At 43.2% G+C, this 17865-nt stretch overlaps 1 protein-coding gene and 1 long non-coding RNA gene across 4 annotated transcripts in view; one reads left to right on the forward strand and one right to left on the reverse strand.

Moving 5' to 3' along the window:
- Positions 1–17865, reverse strand: part of PDE10A (phosphodiesterase 10A) — a 339438-nt gene that overhangs the window by 146048 nt on the left and 175525 nt on the right. The window lies entirely within an intron of this gene.
- LOC122220589 lies at positions 14306–17514 on the forward strand. Its single transcript, XR_006202945.1, has 2 exons — positions 14306–14619; positions 17210–17514. It is a non-coding gene; the product is annotated as an uncharacterized LOC122220589 (long non-coding RNA).

Genomic DNA, 17865 nt, shown 5'->3' on the forward strand with positions numbered 1-17865 from the left:
CTTCAAAAGGAAGAACAAAGCTGGAGGACTCACACTTTCTGATTTGAAAACTTACTAGAAAACTATACTATGGTAATCAAAATCACTGAGGGACTGGCACCAAGGCAGACATACAGATCAACAGAATAAAAAGCCCAGACATAAACTTGCTCATATACTAGTCAAATGATTTTTGACAAGAGCGTTGAAACCACTCAATTGTGAAACAGTCTTTTCGACAAACGGGTGTTGGGAAAACTGGATACTCGCATGCAAAGAGAGCGAAGAGCCTTACGTAACACCACATTGAAAGATTAGCTCAGAATAGATCAAATACCTAAACACGAGTTAAAACTACAAAACGCTTAAAAGAAAACAAAGTGCAGAAGCTTCATGACATTAGATTTGGCCCTGATTTCTTGGATACAAAGGTACAGACAACCAAAGAAAAAATAGCAGATCTGAACTTCACGAAAACTTGAACAAACTGTGTATCAAAAGACACTATCGACAGAGTAGAAAGGCAGCCCACGGAACTGGAGAAAATATTTGTGAGTCACGTATCCGATAAGGGATGGCAATCCAGAATATACAGATAACTCCTAAAACTCAACAACAACAAAAACAACCTGATTAAAAAATGGGCAAAGGACTTGAGTGAACATTTCCCCAAAGAAGACAAGTAAGCCAATAAGTGCATGGAAAGATGCCCGGTGTCACGAACCATTAGGAAAACTGAGATCAAAACTTGAAGATACCACATCACACCCATTATGCTGGCTACTGTCGAAACAATAGAAAACAGCAAGTGTTGGCAAGGGTGTGGAGAAAACTTCCAGCACTTTCAGCAGGCGGCGGGAGACGGCCCTCGGTGCCACTGCCGTGAAGGCGGTAGGGCGGCTCCACAATCAAACACAGAGTGACTGTGGCGCCCTTCGCTCAGCTGGCTTGTAGGGAACAAAAACTCCTGGGCTATGAGTAAGACGAGCACATCGTATTTTACATGCCCAGCTGTGTCAGAAAATATGACGTTAGTGCATCATCGAATTAAAGAAATTAAATGAATGTATATATTATGAACAAGTCACTGCATACAGCACTTACGGGGAGCAGGCAGAATTCTCTCTTTAGACCATAACTTCTTAAAAGATTTTAGTCTTTCATTAAAAGTCAGCAATAGGAGAGCTGGAAGGATTCTGACATTGAAATAGGTCTCCAATTTTTAAAAAAAAATTTTTTTTTTTAGTGTTTATTTATTTTTGAGAGACAGGGAGAGACAGCGTGAGCAGGGGAGGGGCAGAGAGAGAGGGAGACACAGAATAAAGCAGGCTCCAGGCTCCGAGCTGTCAGCACAGAGCCCGACGCGGGGCTCGAACTCATGGACCGCGAGATCATGACCTGAGCCGAAGTCGGAGGCTCAACTGACTGAGCCACCCAGGCGCCCCAATAGGTCTCCAATTTTTAAAACTCATACTCCCTTATACTCTGAAAAATTGAGAACCTCAGAAAGCCTTTATTTACGTGTAAGTATTGATATCTGCTATAACAGAAACAAAAACCTTGGGGCGCTTGGGTGGCTCAGTCGGTTAAGCGTCTGACTTCGGCTCAGGTCATGATCTCACGGTCTGTGGGTTCGAGCCCGGTGTTGGGCTCTGTGCTGACAGCTCAGCCTGGAGCCTGCTTCTGATAATGGGTCTCCCTCTCACTCTGTCTCTCTGTCTCTCTCTCAAAAATAAACAAACATTAAAACATTTTTAAAAAAGAAACAAAAACCATTAAAAATGTATATTTTTCAATTTTAAAATAATAATAATCCCACAGAAAACACACATACACAATTTATGAAAAAATAACTATTTTCCAAAACAAAAAAAAAATGTACTGGGAAGAGGTCCGTTGTTTTATATTTTATAAATCTTCTTAAAGTCTTAACTGAGAAGGCTGGCTTCTCTAATCTGCCTCTGCATTTAATTTTTTGTGACCCGTTATTCTGGTGGAACCAAATGAAGAAAATCTGACCTCACAAACATACGTAGTTGGAGAAAGGAGGAGTATTTTTAAAGGCTTTTCACAGCTGTACGTATTCTTTGAAATGAAACCAAGCTTTGGCAAGGAGTAGTTTCCTACAGATTGGCTGCAAGGTGGATTTGGACCGTTCTGACCTTTTTACTTGGTTGGTGCAGTGGATGCTGTGAATTTTCACCCAGAGGCCCCGGAGCAACGAGGAACTAACTCATCCCCGCTCCGAACGGCGCCAGCGCAGGACCCGGTTCCTCTAGGGGGACTGCCTCGAGTGGGGACAGCCAGCTCACTCCAAGTCATGCCCATCCAGGGGGCAGACTCTCCGGAGCCTTAGCCAACTGTGGGGGTGGACCCAGGCCCAGACCTGAGCCCACTCAGGCCACCCAACTTTAGGATTACACGGAGGGCTGGCTCGACTCTGTGGAGAACTTACCCGGACACCCTGTTCAACTCCTCTGCCAGACCCTTCCTTTTTTCTTTTCTTAACGTTTATTTATTTTTGAGAGAGAGAGAGAGAGAGAGAGAGAGAGCATGAGCAGGGGAGGGGCAGAGAGAGAGGGAGACACAGAATCCGAAGCAGGCTCCAGGCTCCGAGCTGTGGGCACAGAGCCCGACGTGGGGCTCGAACCCACAAACCAGAGGCTTAAACGACGGCCCCGGTCCTTCCTTGCTTTTCCATTTCCATCTCGTTCCCCATCCTCTCCTCTGCAGGTGTTGATCCCCTGAAAATTCTGACAAACCTCCTCCACGCTAAAGTCCGCTTCAGAGTCGGGTTTCCCAGGAAACCCACCTTGTGACAAGAAGTCTAGAAATGTCTCAGGGCTTGAGGTGACAGGGGAGCGCTCCGTGGGTGCAGACCGGCCAGTTTTTCAAAATTATTTCACTACTCAGTATGAGCAGAGTTGTGTTCGTGAGGTGAGTCACAGACCTACCTACAGTCCACAGATCCAGTCACCTCCTTACTGGTCCCTTCTGTCCAAATCGCCTCCCTTCCTAATCTATCCATCTTAAATTCCAGATCATAACCCTTCCCTCACCTACACTCTTTCTTCTACGTTTGTGTGGCAAAACCACAACCCCGATTACATTCCACTTTTTGTCGACCTGGCGGCTGGACACATGCAACTGAACTTGGTTGGGAGAAAGCCCCAAATCACGCTGACTGCTAATCAATTTCAGTTGATCAATTCCAGTCCTCGAGGGGGGAGGGGCGCGTCCATGCTGCCAAACCATCATCACACAGATATGGCGCATTCATGGCCCTGCCTGGCCACTCCCCACCTTCCGCTCTGTTCTCAAACGTCCCATGCCTCCTGCCCCCATCTCACCATTTTAAGTTGAACACTTGGAAGGTGTCTAGGAAAACGGAACATTCTCCAGCACCGTACCATCCCCTTGTGTCGCCCAGGTTAAAAACAAAACAAACAAAAACAAAACAAACGAAACAAAAGCATCCCACTCCAGTTACCACTCCCTTTCTCCTCTCCTTTACGATAAACCTTGAGACCCGCACATACGCCTCACCTCCACGTCCTGTCTTCCACGCTCTCCTAAACCCAGCCCAATCCACGCCGCCGCGTCACCAAAACTAGACTTAGCAAAATCCCTGCTACCCGCCACAGAGCTGGAGTGCTCGGTTCTTCATCCTCCGCTCATCGGGTTCACAAGCAGCATCTGACGCAACCGTTCGGTCTATGCTACAGGTTTTCTGCCCTTGGCACCCAGGACACCGCGCTCCCTCGGTTATCTTAGCTCACGGGCCACTCCCTTTCTGTTCTTGGATACAATGGTACATGTACATTGGTACAAGTACCAATTGGTACAGGTACAATGGTACTTGTACAATGGTACATGTTGGTTCCTTTTCCCCAAAATATTATGTTCAAGTGCTACCAGGCCGAGTGCTTACAGACCATCTGTACTTAACTCCCTTGGTGATCTCACCCAGTCTCGTGGCTCTAAATGCCATTTATACGCTCGTGATTCCCCAATTTATATCTTCAGTTCTAACCACACTTGGAACGTCAGACGTCAGGCCTACCCGACTCCAGGTATGTCTAAGAAACACCTCACGCTCCCTATGTCCAGAACTGAACTCCTGATGCCTAGCTTCCCCTCCGCCCCAATGTGCTCTTTTCATATTCCTCCCGTCTTCAAACTTCTATTTCTGAAATAAAGACTAAAGAGATGCTTTCAAGTTAAAAATTGGTGTTAAAATAGGTTCAACACACCTGTTGTTATGAAGTAATTACGTGTCTATTGAGGCATGAATTACTTACATGTGGACATTCAAACAGAGAAATGGGAATCTTCAACGTCAGTGTAAGTCATCCTTATAAATTACTGTCCTGCTTTAATTTTTTTAATTCTCTCACAGAAGAAACTGCATCGCTCTTGGACAAAGCTATTTAACCTATATTAAATGAATGGATCTATCCCAGGACTCAAATTTCATTTGACAGTTTAGCATCACACAATCTCAACTGGATCAGTCAAATCGGGAGGAGAATACAAAATTTCCACACTGGCTTTATAGGTTAATAGGTTGAAATAAAAAAAAAAAAAAAAAAGCATGTGCTTTCTCTAAACAGATCAGCATTTCCAAAATTAGTAAATCCACATTTCCAAAATTTGGTTGTATTAGAACATCTACAAAAATTAGAATGTGAAGAATCTGACTGCGGAGTTGTATTTATTAAGAAAGTAGAAAAGAATAAATATGTTTTTAAATGACAATAAATACAAAAGATAACATACTTCAACTTTTCACGTAACACTATTGGGGCGTCAGAACCCCAGCTTGACCATATAGCATTTAATTAGAACTGATTGACCAGCATGTAGTAAACCCATGAGAGAATGAATGGAAGAGTAGATAAGAAACACACTGAGTGTAGGGGCGCCTGGGTGGCTCAGTCGGTTAAGCGTCCGACTTCGCCTCAGGTCATGGTCTCACAGTTCGTGAGTTTGAGCCCCGCGTCGGGCTGTGTGCTGACAACTCAGGGACTAGAGCCTGCTTCGGATTCTGTGTCTCCCTCCCTCTCTGCCCCTCCCCTGCTCATGCTCTATCTCTCTCTGTCTCAAAAAGAAATAAAAACATTAAAAAAAAATTAAAAAAAAAATACACTGAGTGTATAAACTGAGAGTCAACCAATCAATTAAGCTACACACTCTGAAGACAGCGTGACCAGTTTTAATTAAAGCCCACTTTAATAACAGCCTAGCCTCTTTGTGTCTGGAAACTGAGTCTAGCTATGCATTATTATCAAGAAATAAGAGTATAATCACACTGTGATTATGATAATATTGAAATTAAGTATAATTCTTGCAACTCTAGACATTTTCCAGAAATAATTTTTAGAGTTAATAATATCCCTCCTAATTTTTTTAAAAAAACATACTTCCATTAACACCACAGACACGTAAGTGCGATCAAATTAACAATTTCCAACTAAGTTTACTATCCCAAAAAGCATGAAAGCACAGTGAGAATTCAAGGTGAATATGTGATCATTCTAATGTTCTAACAGTCCAGAAAAGCAGCAGAATTGCAGCAAATTGCCTGAATACTGTAATTTTATTTATATTTACTGACTACGATTACCTATAACCATACATTCTTGGTCTAAACCCCGGTGTCAAAAGTAGAATATAAAACTCCTGAACAGATTCACATCAATGACTGCTTAATTTTGAGTTACATTATTCCCAAAGATCTACCCACATCAAAAAGCTCTTTCTCTCCTATCTTTATTGATCAAAGAACCTTCTAGTGCCATCATAGAAAACAGCCGCACTTGATGGCAGTAGTTTTGATGACAATGTAAAATCACTTAGCAGTCTGACACCGCTTCACATGGTAAAAACGCAAGGACAAATGATAAGCAACTTTTACATTTCCAGCGTAATTTTCCATCAGTGGAAAAGAATGAGGCTAATATGAGAGCTTCTTGGGCTTTGAAATAAGTCACAGGCTTCTTTGCTATCATTTATCAAAATAAAATCATTAAGGAAAAACTCTAAACATTGAAAAAGGCATTTAAAATAATAAATATGTTTCACTTTGAATTACATACAGAAGTATTCCCTTTACCATGCTGGAGAGCAACAAGGCCATAGTAGGATAAAGGACCAATCTTTAGGCAATGGACCATGGGTACAAATGACTCATTTTCTGTGTTAAACAATATATGAATTGCTCTAAAGTCTCCAGTTTCCAATTAATATTTTTTTAAAAACTATAGTTTTCACATGATGAGCTAACAAGCTTCTGTCACAATTTTACCGTTAATCACAATTGATCTCATTATAGACATTAGAGTACTTTTGAAGTATTCATTCACTCAATCTTTCATTCATTCAATAAGTATTTAATACACCCCCATTATATCCAACACTGCATAAGATATTATAAGCTTGGCCAATATTTGGAGAGTTCTGCCACCAAATGCTTCCTCTGTATAATTTAGAGACTAGTAAAGAAAGTACATTTTTATGAAAGGTAAGCTACGTAGGAGAAGTATGAAATGGATGGCCTTCTCCAGATATTTAAACACATACTGTGACAAGTCTTAAATGGACTCAGATCCCTATCCCTACCCTCAGACCAAAACAGAAGACAAGACTGGTCAACACAGAAAAATATTCCAGTAAAAACAATTATGACCAAGAATTTCCCGTGAAATCTCTCATTCTAAGGAATTATTTAAAATAGCATTGGGGCGCCTAGGTGGCTCAGTCGGTTAAGCGTCGGACTTTGGCTCAGGTCTTGATCTCACGGTCCGTGAGTTCGAGCCCCGCGTCGGGCTCTGTGCTGACAGCTCGGAGCCTGGAGCCTCCTCCGTTTCTGTGTCTCCCCCTCTCTCTGCCCCTCCCCCGCCCATGCTCTGTCTCTTTCTGTCTCAAAAATAAATAAAAACATTAAAAAAAATAGCATTAAAAGTATTCACAATCCCCCCCCCCAAACTGGAAATAACTAAATGGGCTTTAGCAGACGGATGGACGAGCAAACTGGGGTATGTCCACACCACAGAACACTGCCTAGGGCTTTGTGAGTAATTAGTATGTGTCAGGGGCTGATCCCTACATTTGCCCTGTGAAGGAAGTTTTACCTCATTTTATCTTTTATTTTTATTGAGATATAATTGACAAACATTATATTAGCTTCAGATGTACATGTATACAAATGATGATTCACTCTTTGTATATTGCAAAAGGATCACCTCAGTAAGTCTAGTTAATATCCATCAACATACGTAGTTAGAATTTCTTTAACCTCGTTTTAGAAATGAGGCAACAGTAGTTTTAGTACAGAAATTAAATGAGGTCATTCAGCTAAATATTAAGTGACAGACCCCAGACTTAAACTCAGAGCTGTCTGATCCCAAAGCCGTCTGCTGAATGCCGTTTGCTGAAACGCCATTTGATGAATGCTATGACGTGGCTGGAAAATACTGTCTTCTAAAAAAATCACAGCTTGATTCCAATCCACAAATTACGAGAGGAGAGCAAATTAATGAGAATAAATACAGGACACAAACTAAAAGGACAAAAATGAGTAGCTGGGCTCCAATGAAGAAAACTCTTTTCTCATTGGAAAAAAAAAAAAAAATTAGAGACAGTATTTAACAAATGTCTGCGATTTATCAGGAAGCCATAATTTCCCCGGGTGCTGCGGAAATCCACAGAACAGAACACTTTTTAACGTTGATATCAGTGTCATTTACGAACTAGAAGAGGCAGCAGGTATTTCTCCCTTTGAAAGATGGAACAATCCAGCCTCTGCTTCAACGAAGGCATTCAAGAACGTAACGATGAAAACTAGAGCTTCAGATACAGTACGGGCTGCCCACGACGAAAACCAGACTGATGGGCTTACGGTTTGGGACGAATGAGCTCTCCGGCGCTTGTTACGGCATCTGTTGCAAAGTTACTACCACCTGCAGTTCTGGCCCAAGGAGTTGTAACTACAGAAGTGAATCAAATCTGTATATTCACACTAAGTAAGACGATAAAAAAAATTTCTAAAATAAAACAGTACTTTCATACGTGCTTACTCTATTGAAGGCTGTAGTAAAACTCAAGAGGGTATGGGCAAAATTATTTTAGGTGACTAAAACAAAATTCAGACATCATTAAAGCCTCATTAAAGCCAAGACGTAAAATAAGTTCAAGCAATCTGAAACTGGGAAGGAACTACGGGAATTAAAATTCGTGGCACTGAAGACCTCACCCTGTTTAAGCAGACAAATGTGAGAACCTCTGCTCCGGGAAGGCTAATCCCTGAGAACCCCCAGAGGAGCCTGGGGGCGGGGGTGCGACTTCATGGCCAAGGAGAGGGCCCAGCCCTGGGCGGGTCAGGCCCCTGCCCTGCCTCGTCCGGCCTCCGTCCAGCCTCCCCTCTGCTTCCCGCTGCTCTCCACCTGCTTCACAAAAACTGCCTTTGGTTTCAAGTTAAAGGTATTCCTGGATGTGAGAGTTAAATGGAAAACAGGGAAAGAAGAACTCTGCCCTCGGCTTTCTTTTAACCTGTGAAACCGATGGGTTTCTAAGAATTCCTGGGGTTCCTTTGCTGCAGCTGTGAGGGTTGTTAAAAATATTTCTTTCCTTCAAATTGGGGGTAGAAATTCTGTGACACGACTTTTTCCTTTTTTTTCTTTTTAATACTCTCACCACCGGCTGGTTAGGTGAGGGAAAAAATGTCTAAGTACTATCTTACAGAAACCTTTTTCTAAACGCTCCTTTGCGTCTTTCATTTGGGGCTCTGGAGTACTGCAAGGTGCTGGAAAACGGAAAGGTCTGGGGAGCCTATCTCACAAAATCAAAACGTGGACAGGAATTCAGAGGTCTTCACGCTGCCTCTGCTCCCCTCCAGTCTTATCAACTAAGCCACATGAGCACCGTGCTGCCTTTTCAGTTATGAAAGTCTATTCAGAACGGAAATCCTGAGGCGCCCCCGAACCCGTATCAGGGCTGAATGAGGACCTCTGTCCACTTCTTTCTGCAAAGTAACTAAATTACCTCCTCCTTCAAATATACATTTCTTTTGTTTCTCATAGGAGGTGAACAATAGTTTGAAGCATATTCTATCAAAAAATCTCAATAGACTACTCATTGTCTGAATTTTTTTTTTTCCTGAGAGAGAGAGAGAGAGAGCAGGCATGTGTGCAAGCAGGGGAGGGGCGGAGAGAGAGACTCTTAAGGACTTACCCTTCTTTTTTAATGTTTATCTGGGGGGGGGGTGGAGAGAGAGAGAGAGAGAGAGAAAGAGATGGGCAGAGAGAGAGAGAGAGAGAGAGAGAGAGACAGAACCTGAAGCAGGCTCCAGGCTCTGAGCTGTCATCAGAGAGCCCGACGCAGGGCTCGAACCCACGAACCGTGAGATCATGACCTGAGCCGAAGTCGGTCGCTTAACTGAATGAGCCACCCAGGCGCCCCGCAAAAGAGAGAGTCTTAAGCAGGTTCCACGCTCAGCACAGAACCTGGCGTGGGACACGATCCCACAACCTGGGGACAGGATCTGAGCTGAAATCAAGAATCAGACACTTAACTGAATGAGCCACCCAGGTACCCCTGATCTGGAAATTTTTTATGACTTTCAAGATGTAAGTCACGCGATCAACTTAAATCCCCCCTTTGCTTTTGAGAAGACTCCCAATTCTATCACCCAGAACCCTAGATGGTCATTTCATAGAGCACAGACGTAGTGGAACGCACATGAAATCAGCAGCAGGAGGTGAGTCTGCTCGCAGGACTTCACGCACAATGCTGGAACCAAGTTCTAAGGTGCCTGTCGATCAGACAGAGCACCTAGGAAAGCGAAGCGCACAGATTTCTGAGCTCAAGCACTAAAAGCCCCTGATTCTCTGGGCCCAGACCCGGTCAGCAGCTTACAGTAGAACAAGACACGTGTATTGCGTAATTTCACCCTTAGGTAATATTACCCCTAGGTAAGCAGTCAGTCACTGGACTCGTTCACTCAATGACGCTTACTGAGTGGGTGACGGATGAAGAAGAACGTCATGAGGACACATCCTGAGCCCAGGAGCCTGCTGATCACAGTGCACGGGGACAAGAGCTCAGCAAAGCCTCACCCGAGGGCGGGTCCAAACCCTCTCAGGCTCCAAGATGCGCCCCAGTATTGGGTTTGTGTGGTTGTTTATAAAATTTACAAAAGTCAGGCATTTTTGGCTCTGACCTGCCTCTGTCACATGTGGGGCATGTTGAGAGGGACCGGGCAGGTGGAGCGTTTATAGGACCCAGCCAAAGGGAAATTGATCTGGGGGCGTATTTAATTTGGATTTAGTGGGATGTGTTTGAGTGGCTTAGTCACTTCCATGACGGTTAAACTATTACTTACCCTCCCAGGAATACCCCTAACATGTCCTGTGACACCAGACTAGGGCAGGGACACCGGATATCAGCGACAAACTGGTTAACATGTGTTGTCAATCCGAGGAAAACAAGAAAAACTGGAAAACCCCTAAAATATTATAGCTTACAGATGAAAAAAGTTTGAGGCAGATTTCCCCAAATTTGGTAACAATCCTAAAATATTTACACGGCTTTATCAATGATGAGTTGTAAAGTTAAAAGAAAATTTTCCAAATTAGCAAAACAAATTTTATCGTATTTTTCTCAATCGTGCTAGCAGAAGATTATTTTTCCATCCTATGTGAAATGAATATACAAAAGTGTCATTAGGAGAGTCCAAGAGTGTGCAGCAAAAAAAATAGTATAAGGTTATGTGAGGGAATAAATTAATACAGCTTTGTATTAATTTTATGGATTTGTGTGATGTTTGTGATATGTTCCAACTTTAAAAAATTCTTAATTTATGGTATTTCTTTTCTCAAACCAAAGAAATATTCACATTTATGCCAAATTTTCTTATATATATATATGTATGTATATATGTATGTATAAACGTATATACATATATAATATATATGTATGTATATATGTATATACATATATATTATATATACATGTATATATATATTTTATATGTATATACATGTATATAGGTATTTTACATACATATATTTACTTATTTTGAGACAGAAAGAGGTGGGGGGCAGAGGGGTAGAGAAAGAGGGACAGAGAGAGAATCCTAAGCAGGCTCCTGACTGTCAGCATAGAACCTGATGTGGGGCTTAAGACCCATGAACCATGAGATCATGATCTGAGCCAAAATCAAGAGTCGGACACATAACTCACTGAGCTTCCCAGGTAACGCAAAAGAGACCTTCTTAAAGAAAATTTGGTATATGGGGCACCTGGGTGGCTCAGTCAGTTAAGCGTCCAACTCTTGATTTTGGCTCGGGTCATGATCTCACAGTTCATGAAGTTGAGCCCCATGCTGGGCTCTGTGCTGACAGCACGGAGCCTGCTTAGGATTCTCTCTGTCTCTGCCCTTCCCTGTTCATGCTCTCTCCCCTTCAAAATAAATAAATATTAAAAAAAAAAAGAAGGTCTCTCCCACTCTCCAGCCTCATAAAACACGAATCTACTCCCTATGTACAGAATCACCCAAGCTACGAAAGCCAGCCAGTGGTGACGCAGGCAGCAGGTGGGCGCATCTAAGTCAATCTGGGAATACCCCTAAAGACTCCCAAGAAGATGGGATACTTGAATTAAAGTTTAATGAAAAATATTTTCATTGTGTAAAATATGCATAAAATTACCATTTGATCCATTTTATAGTTCGGCGGTATTTAATGTTTCACAGTATTGTGCAATCTCTGAGCTTTTTCGTCTCGTAAAAATGAAAGTCTGTGCCCATTAACCACTCACTCGCCATCCCCTCCCCTCCCAGCCCCTGGCACCCACCATTCTACTTCTGTCTCCAAGAATCTGACTAGTCAAGACACCTCATGTAAGTGGAACATACAATATTTGTCCTTTTGTAACTGGTCTATTTCATTTAGCATAATTTCCTCCAGGTTCGTCCGTGTGGAAGCATGCGTCAGAATTTCCTTCCTTTTTAAGGCTGAATAATGTTCCGCCATGTGCGTATATCACACGTGGCATCCATCCACGCCTCAGTGGACACCCGGGTTATTTACACCATTTGACCATTGCAAATAATACGACTCTGCTCACAGATGTATAACTATCTCTTCCGGCCCCTGCTTTCACTTCTTTTGTGCATGCACCCGGAAGGGGGACTGCCGGATCGTATGGCGAGCTTAGTTTTAATTTTCTGAGAAACCACCCCCGTTACTCACAGCAATTGCTTCCTTTTACATTCCTACCAGCGGCGCATGAGGGTTTCAATCGCTCCACGGTCTCGCCAACACCTGCTACTTTCTGGGTTGTGCTCAATGTTACTATGGCCATCCCAATGGGTGTGAGGTGGTATCTCACTGTGGTTTTGATTTGCATTTCCCTGATGATGAGTGATGTTGAACACCTTTTCATGTACCAACCCGGCAATCTGTGTACCTTCTTAAAGAAGTATCTATCCAAGTCCTTTGTTCTTTTTTAAATCTGGGGTTTTCTTGTTAAGTTGTATGAGTTCTTTAGATGGCCTTACCAGATGCATGCTTTATAGATATTTTCTCTTATTTCATGGGTTGCCTTTTCACGCTGCCGACTGTCTCCTGAGATGCATACACTGAATGTGAAGGACAAGTGTGGATAATCAAAACAAGGGAGGGGCGCCTGGGTGGCTCAGTTGGTTAAGCCTCTGACTTCAGGTCAGGTTATGATCTCACGGTTCGTGAGTTTGAGCCCCGCGTCGGGCTCTGTGCTGACAGCTCGGAGCCCGGAGCCTGCTTCCCATTCTGCGTCTCCTCCTCTCTCTCTGCCCCTCCCCCACTCGTGCTCGCTCTCCCTCTCTCTCAAAAATAAGTAAACATCAAAAAAAAAATAAAAAAGTAAAACCAGGGAGGGGGGAAAGGGCATCAATGTCAGTTGTGCTAGTATGGGAGCATGAAACAAAATCCTGTGTTGGCATTCTGTGTAGATTAAACGCAGGGTGCATGTGAAGAAAGAGAAACAAATGTAGACGGGATGAATGGCCATGAAAAGTCAGCTTCCAAATTGCCTTGAATAGACTTTGAAGTCTATCCCCAAAGTTCTGCACCAATGTAGGATTTTAGCCATGGGAGTAATATGGGAAAACAGTAAGGGCAAACGCAGGAGTTTACATTTTCAAGCAACCACTTTAACATCAGTACAGAGGACAGATTTTAGAAAGGTTCTTTTGCAAAGACCCCATGTACATCTCAGCCAGGCAGGCTCCTTACACTGGCTCGAACAGCCACCCCTTCCCACCGTCCCCGCTCTGCGAAAGCTCCCTGCTCCCTGCCATGACCACAGTGCGTCTTCCACTGCAGCTACTTGCTCTGTCAGTCGTCTTTGGAAAAACCCATCTGATAAAAGCAATGCAACAAAGACGTTACAATCCAGGAACGACTTGACATGTAAAACCTCTCAGATGTACAAGCAGTTTAAAAAGTGACTGGCTGGGTAAGGAAATGTCTTCTATCAGTGGTGAGCCCCCTTTTATGCGGACAGCTAAAACAAAAACATGTGTAAACCGATATAAAGTCTTCATTTTATTGCCAAATGAAAAACAAATCGGTAATCTGACCATAGAAATACTTCCTCATGAGAAAATGGACTACTTGGCAGGCATCAAAATATCAGTATCTTGGCATATTTGAAAAGTAGCCAGAGGAAGGTGCCTCTTTACCTCTTTGCCTTGAAATTAGATCATGAAACACACAGCAGATTCTGTTGCCTTACCAATAACCATTTCTTCTTCCTCACCAAAGGTGCCACGAGGTGCTAAAATGTCTTCCTTCTGAGGGTTGATGGAGAGGAGGTGGGTGGGGGACGGGCTAAACGGGTGACGGGCATTGAGGAGGGCACTTGTTGGCACGAGCACCGGGTGCTGTATGTAAGCGATGAATCACTGGGTTTTCCTCCTGAAGCCATTATTCCCCTATACGTTCACTAACTTGGATTTCAATAAAATTAAAAAAAAAAAAAAAAATAGACGATGGGACAAAAAATTAAATCAAATCAAATCAATCAATCAATCAACTGTTTTTCTTCCAGTCGCCCTGTGCTCAAGGAAGGAGTCATCTTCCCACCCTGGTCGAGGGAATGTAGGTTGGGAGGCCAGTTCTACGAACTCTGTTTTCCTGGTGACGGACTGACCGATTGTGCAAATCAGGCAGGCAGAGTACATAGACAGGTCCCCCCCCCCCCCCACTTTCCATACCTGCTACCGTCTGCACACCGCGGAATGTTACGGCATAATGTTGCGAGCAAATACCCCCTATGGCAACGTAAACGGTCAAAGCGACTCTGCGTGATTCCGGAAGCACCGGAAGGTCAGCGCCAGGTAACCAAATACAGAGGCTGCGTTCCATTCCTGTGACGCTTCACCTACACGTCTCAAATAAGGAAGCTGGGAGGCAGTAGGCAAAGGACATCCTCCTGGCAGACACTAGGCCAGACCAGGCAAGAAAAAAAGCTGTCGCCGTACCCCACGTCCCCCCCAGACGGCCTCACTAATCAAAGATGACATCACTCTTCCCTACTGAACATGGCTACAGCCTCAGAGTCCTTACTAATCTCCCTCCATCTAATGGCAATCACCAGGTAGCTGTCTAATTATTGCCTATTTGCTATCCCGCACCTTGCTAACATTTGCCGGATACAGAGAGCCCGGAGACTCGGGGTTATACGACCGTCACATTGGAATAACCTCTTTAGGGTAGCATTTGCCCAGCAAGCGAGGCCCCTGAGTGGGACTCTGCCAATAGGGAATCCACCAGACCTTTCAGAGCCAATCTCCAGAGCTGGTGTCATTACCCTGAAGTCAGGCTCGCGTTGTGCCACGTGTTGACCTAAGCGAGGGGAAACAGTGTCATGGCTAAGGGTCCAGCCTCTAGGGGCGCCTGGGTGGCTCGGTCAGTCTGACTTCGGTTCAGGTCATGATCTCAGGGTTGGTGAGTTGGAGCCAACTGACAGTGCAGAGCCTGCTTGGGATTCTCTCCCTCCCTCCCTCCCTCCCTCCCTCTCTCTCTCTCTCCTCCTCCTCCTCCTCTTCCTCCTCCTCCTCCTCCTCCTCTTCCTCCTCCTCCTCCTCTTCCTCCTCCTCCTCCTCCTCCTCCTCCTCCTCCTCCTCTACCAACTCATAATTTTTTGTTTCTCTCTCAGAATAAATAAATAAACTTAAAAAAAAAAAAAAGAGTACAGCCTCTAGGGTAAAAACGCCGTGTTCGTATCCCAAATCTGATGCTTCACCACCTCATTTCATTTGCCTCATCTTTAAAATGGGGATGATGATAATATCCTTCTCGTAACACTTCGTTAAGGGTTACCTGAGTTAACAGAAGTAATGCATTTAGAATCGTGGTTGACAAACAGGTGCAATGTATTTGCTATTATATTTTGAAAATTTAATCTTTACACAAATTTACAACTCGACTACGATCTTTCGTTTCTTTTTTTAAACTATTTGAGTAAGTTAATACACTTTTTTAATCCGTAGGCACATCTCCTCTACCTGCTCCTTCTGTTAACTTTTTTGGTTGTTTTCTTAATAGCATAAAAATACAATTTTAAACTTTCCTTTTTATAAAAAGTATGGGGAGTTTCTGCAATCTCATGGGCTCTGCTACACTGACTCATTATGTTTTCTCTAAATGTTTACTACTCAGGAATTAAATCCATTTCATAATGCTGTAATTTTATTAGTAATCCCCAGTTTTACTGAAACTCTGCATGTCCATATATAACTTATGTGTATCCCTTCATTCAATAAATATTTAGAGCAAGAATCCTACATAACAGAATACTGTTCTAGGCAATGGACTGCAGTTCTTAAATTTAGCAAAAATAATTTAAATACATGCTGCATGTAACACTTTTAAATGTGTATGGGCAAAGTATAATAAGCCTTTTTAATGTGAAAACAATATTATAAGAAAAAAATAGGGCCGCTTAGGTGGCTCAGTCGGTTGAGTCTCCATCTGACTTCGGCTCAGGTCATGATCTCGCGGTCCGTGGGTTTGAGCCCCGCGTCGGGCTCTGTGCTGACAGCTCAGAGCCTGGAGCCCATCTCAGATTCTGTGTCTGCCTCTCCCTTTCTGCCCCTCCCCCACTCTCACTCTGTCCCTCTCTGTCTCTCTCTCTCCAAAATAAACAAAAAAATTTTTTAAAAAGAAAAAATATTTTGCATCCAAAGCCACTTCTCTAACTTCCTCTTTAGAGCATCACACACAAAAAAGAACTGAAGTTACATATCTTAGAAATTACCAGTGTTTAACACATTCCACCTTAAATTTTAGAATTTCATATAAAAAATTTATAAAGACAGTTCTAATAGGACTTATTCTAGAACTTAATTTTCTGAGCCCCACCACAAAATGATGTACAAAACACTGAATAGGCACTACAGTATGAGGATAATCAAGAACCAAACTGAAATCTAAGTGCTTCCACTGACATTTAGAAGAATATTTTAATTTTTTTCACGTTTATTTATCTCTGAGAGGGAGAGAGAGACACAGCACAAGCAGGGGAGGGGCAGAAAGAGAGGGAGACACAGAATACGAAGCAGGCTCCAGGCTCCGAGCTGTCAGCACAGAGCCCCACGCGGGGCTCGAACCCAGGAACCGCGAGATCATGACCTGAGCTGAAGTCAGATGCTTAACCCACTGAGCCACTCAGGCGCCCCTAAAAGAATATTTTAAGGCTGTGAGTGAGAAGTAGTATTAAGTCCATCTCAAATAATTCTCATGCATATGTAATTATGAAAATATGGTTGTTTACAAGTGTTTTAAATCTTTAAGTGGAAAACATCACATAAATTCCAAAACAAGTAGTTTTGACTACGATTGACCTAAGGAGATTCAAATTTTAAAACCCTTAGCCTGAGATCAACTCCTCAAACAGCCCGAGAATTAATGGCTCCTTATTGATTGCAAGCGTTTGGTGTTTACAATTAGTCAAAGACAAAGCATTCCTTTCATCATTTTTATCACTTCCTGCTCCACTGTTTTGGAAGTGTGAGAACTGTCCTTATTTTGTTGTGTCTCTGCACAGTGTTCTGGGCTTTATGAGTCATTCTTAATAACGTTTCACGATTTACACAGATTGGAGAGAGGAGGGCTTTCCCTCCTCCCGAATCTGCTCCACACCATGTGCACTTTCCTCCAAATACATTCGGCATTTTTCCATTTAGGTTTCAACCTGTGCCAAAACCAAAGGGAGCGTTCGTTTACTCCGCTTGAAAATGTCAAAGTTGTACGGGTTCAACAAAAAGTTTGCGGCAGAACTTTACTCCCTGATGTTTCACAAACATAGGCATGCACAGTTTTTGCTTCCGTTTCAAAAGATTGAGCAATGCATTACGAGATCTGTAAGTTACTGATACTGACGTGACCAGCGCGTGGGTGGGAACAACTGGCCGGAGATTGAAACTTCGCTGCACTGACTTTTTTCATACTGAACAAGGCACTATAGAGGGTAAAAATCCGTTCAAAATCTGTCTTATCAAATCTCCTTCAATCCTTTACATAACCTCGTGTTGCCCTTCAGATAAACTCCAAAGCCTTTAAACACAACCTCAAAGGTCCTGCACAACTGGTCTCTGCTCACGTCTGTGTCCAGCTCCTTCGTGATGCTGCACAGGGCTCTCCCCCCGGCCCCGGGCAGTGCTCCCCACTCATGCTCCCTCTCTTCCAACCAGCAAACTCATCCTGCAGACCTCGCACTCTACTGTCCCACAGAACCCTGTCCTAGCTGCAACACAGTAAGAGCTCGTTGCATTAACTCATTATACGCCAACCTTCCTTTTTAAGCACTTTCTCCCTAAATTTTGTCCAGTCTTATGGCAAT

Source organism: Panthera leo, chromosome B2, assembly GCF_018350215.1.
Source record: "Panthera leo isolate Ple1 chromosome B2, P.leo_Ple1_pat1.1, whole genome shotgun sequence".
Lineage (NCBI taxonomy): Eukaryota > Metazoa > Chordata > Mammalia > Carnivora > Felidae > Panthera > Panthera leo.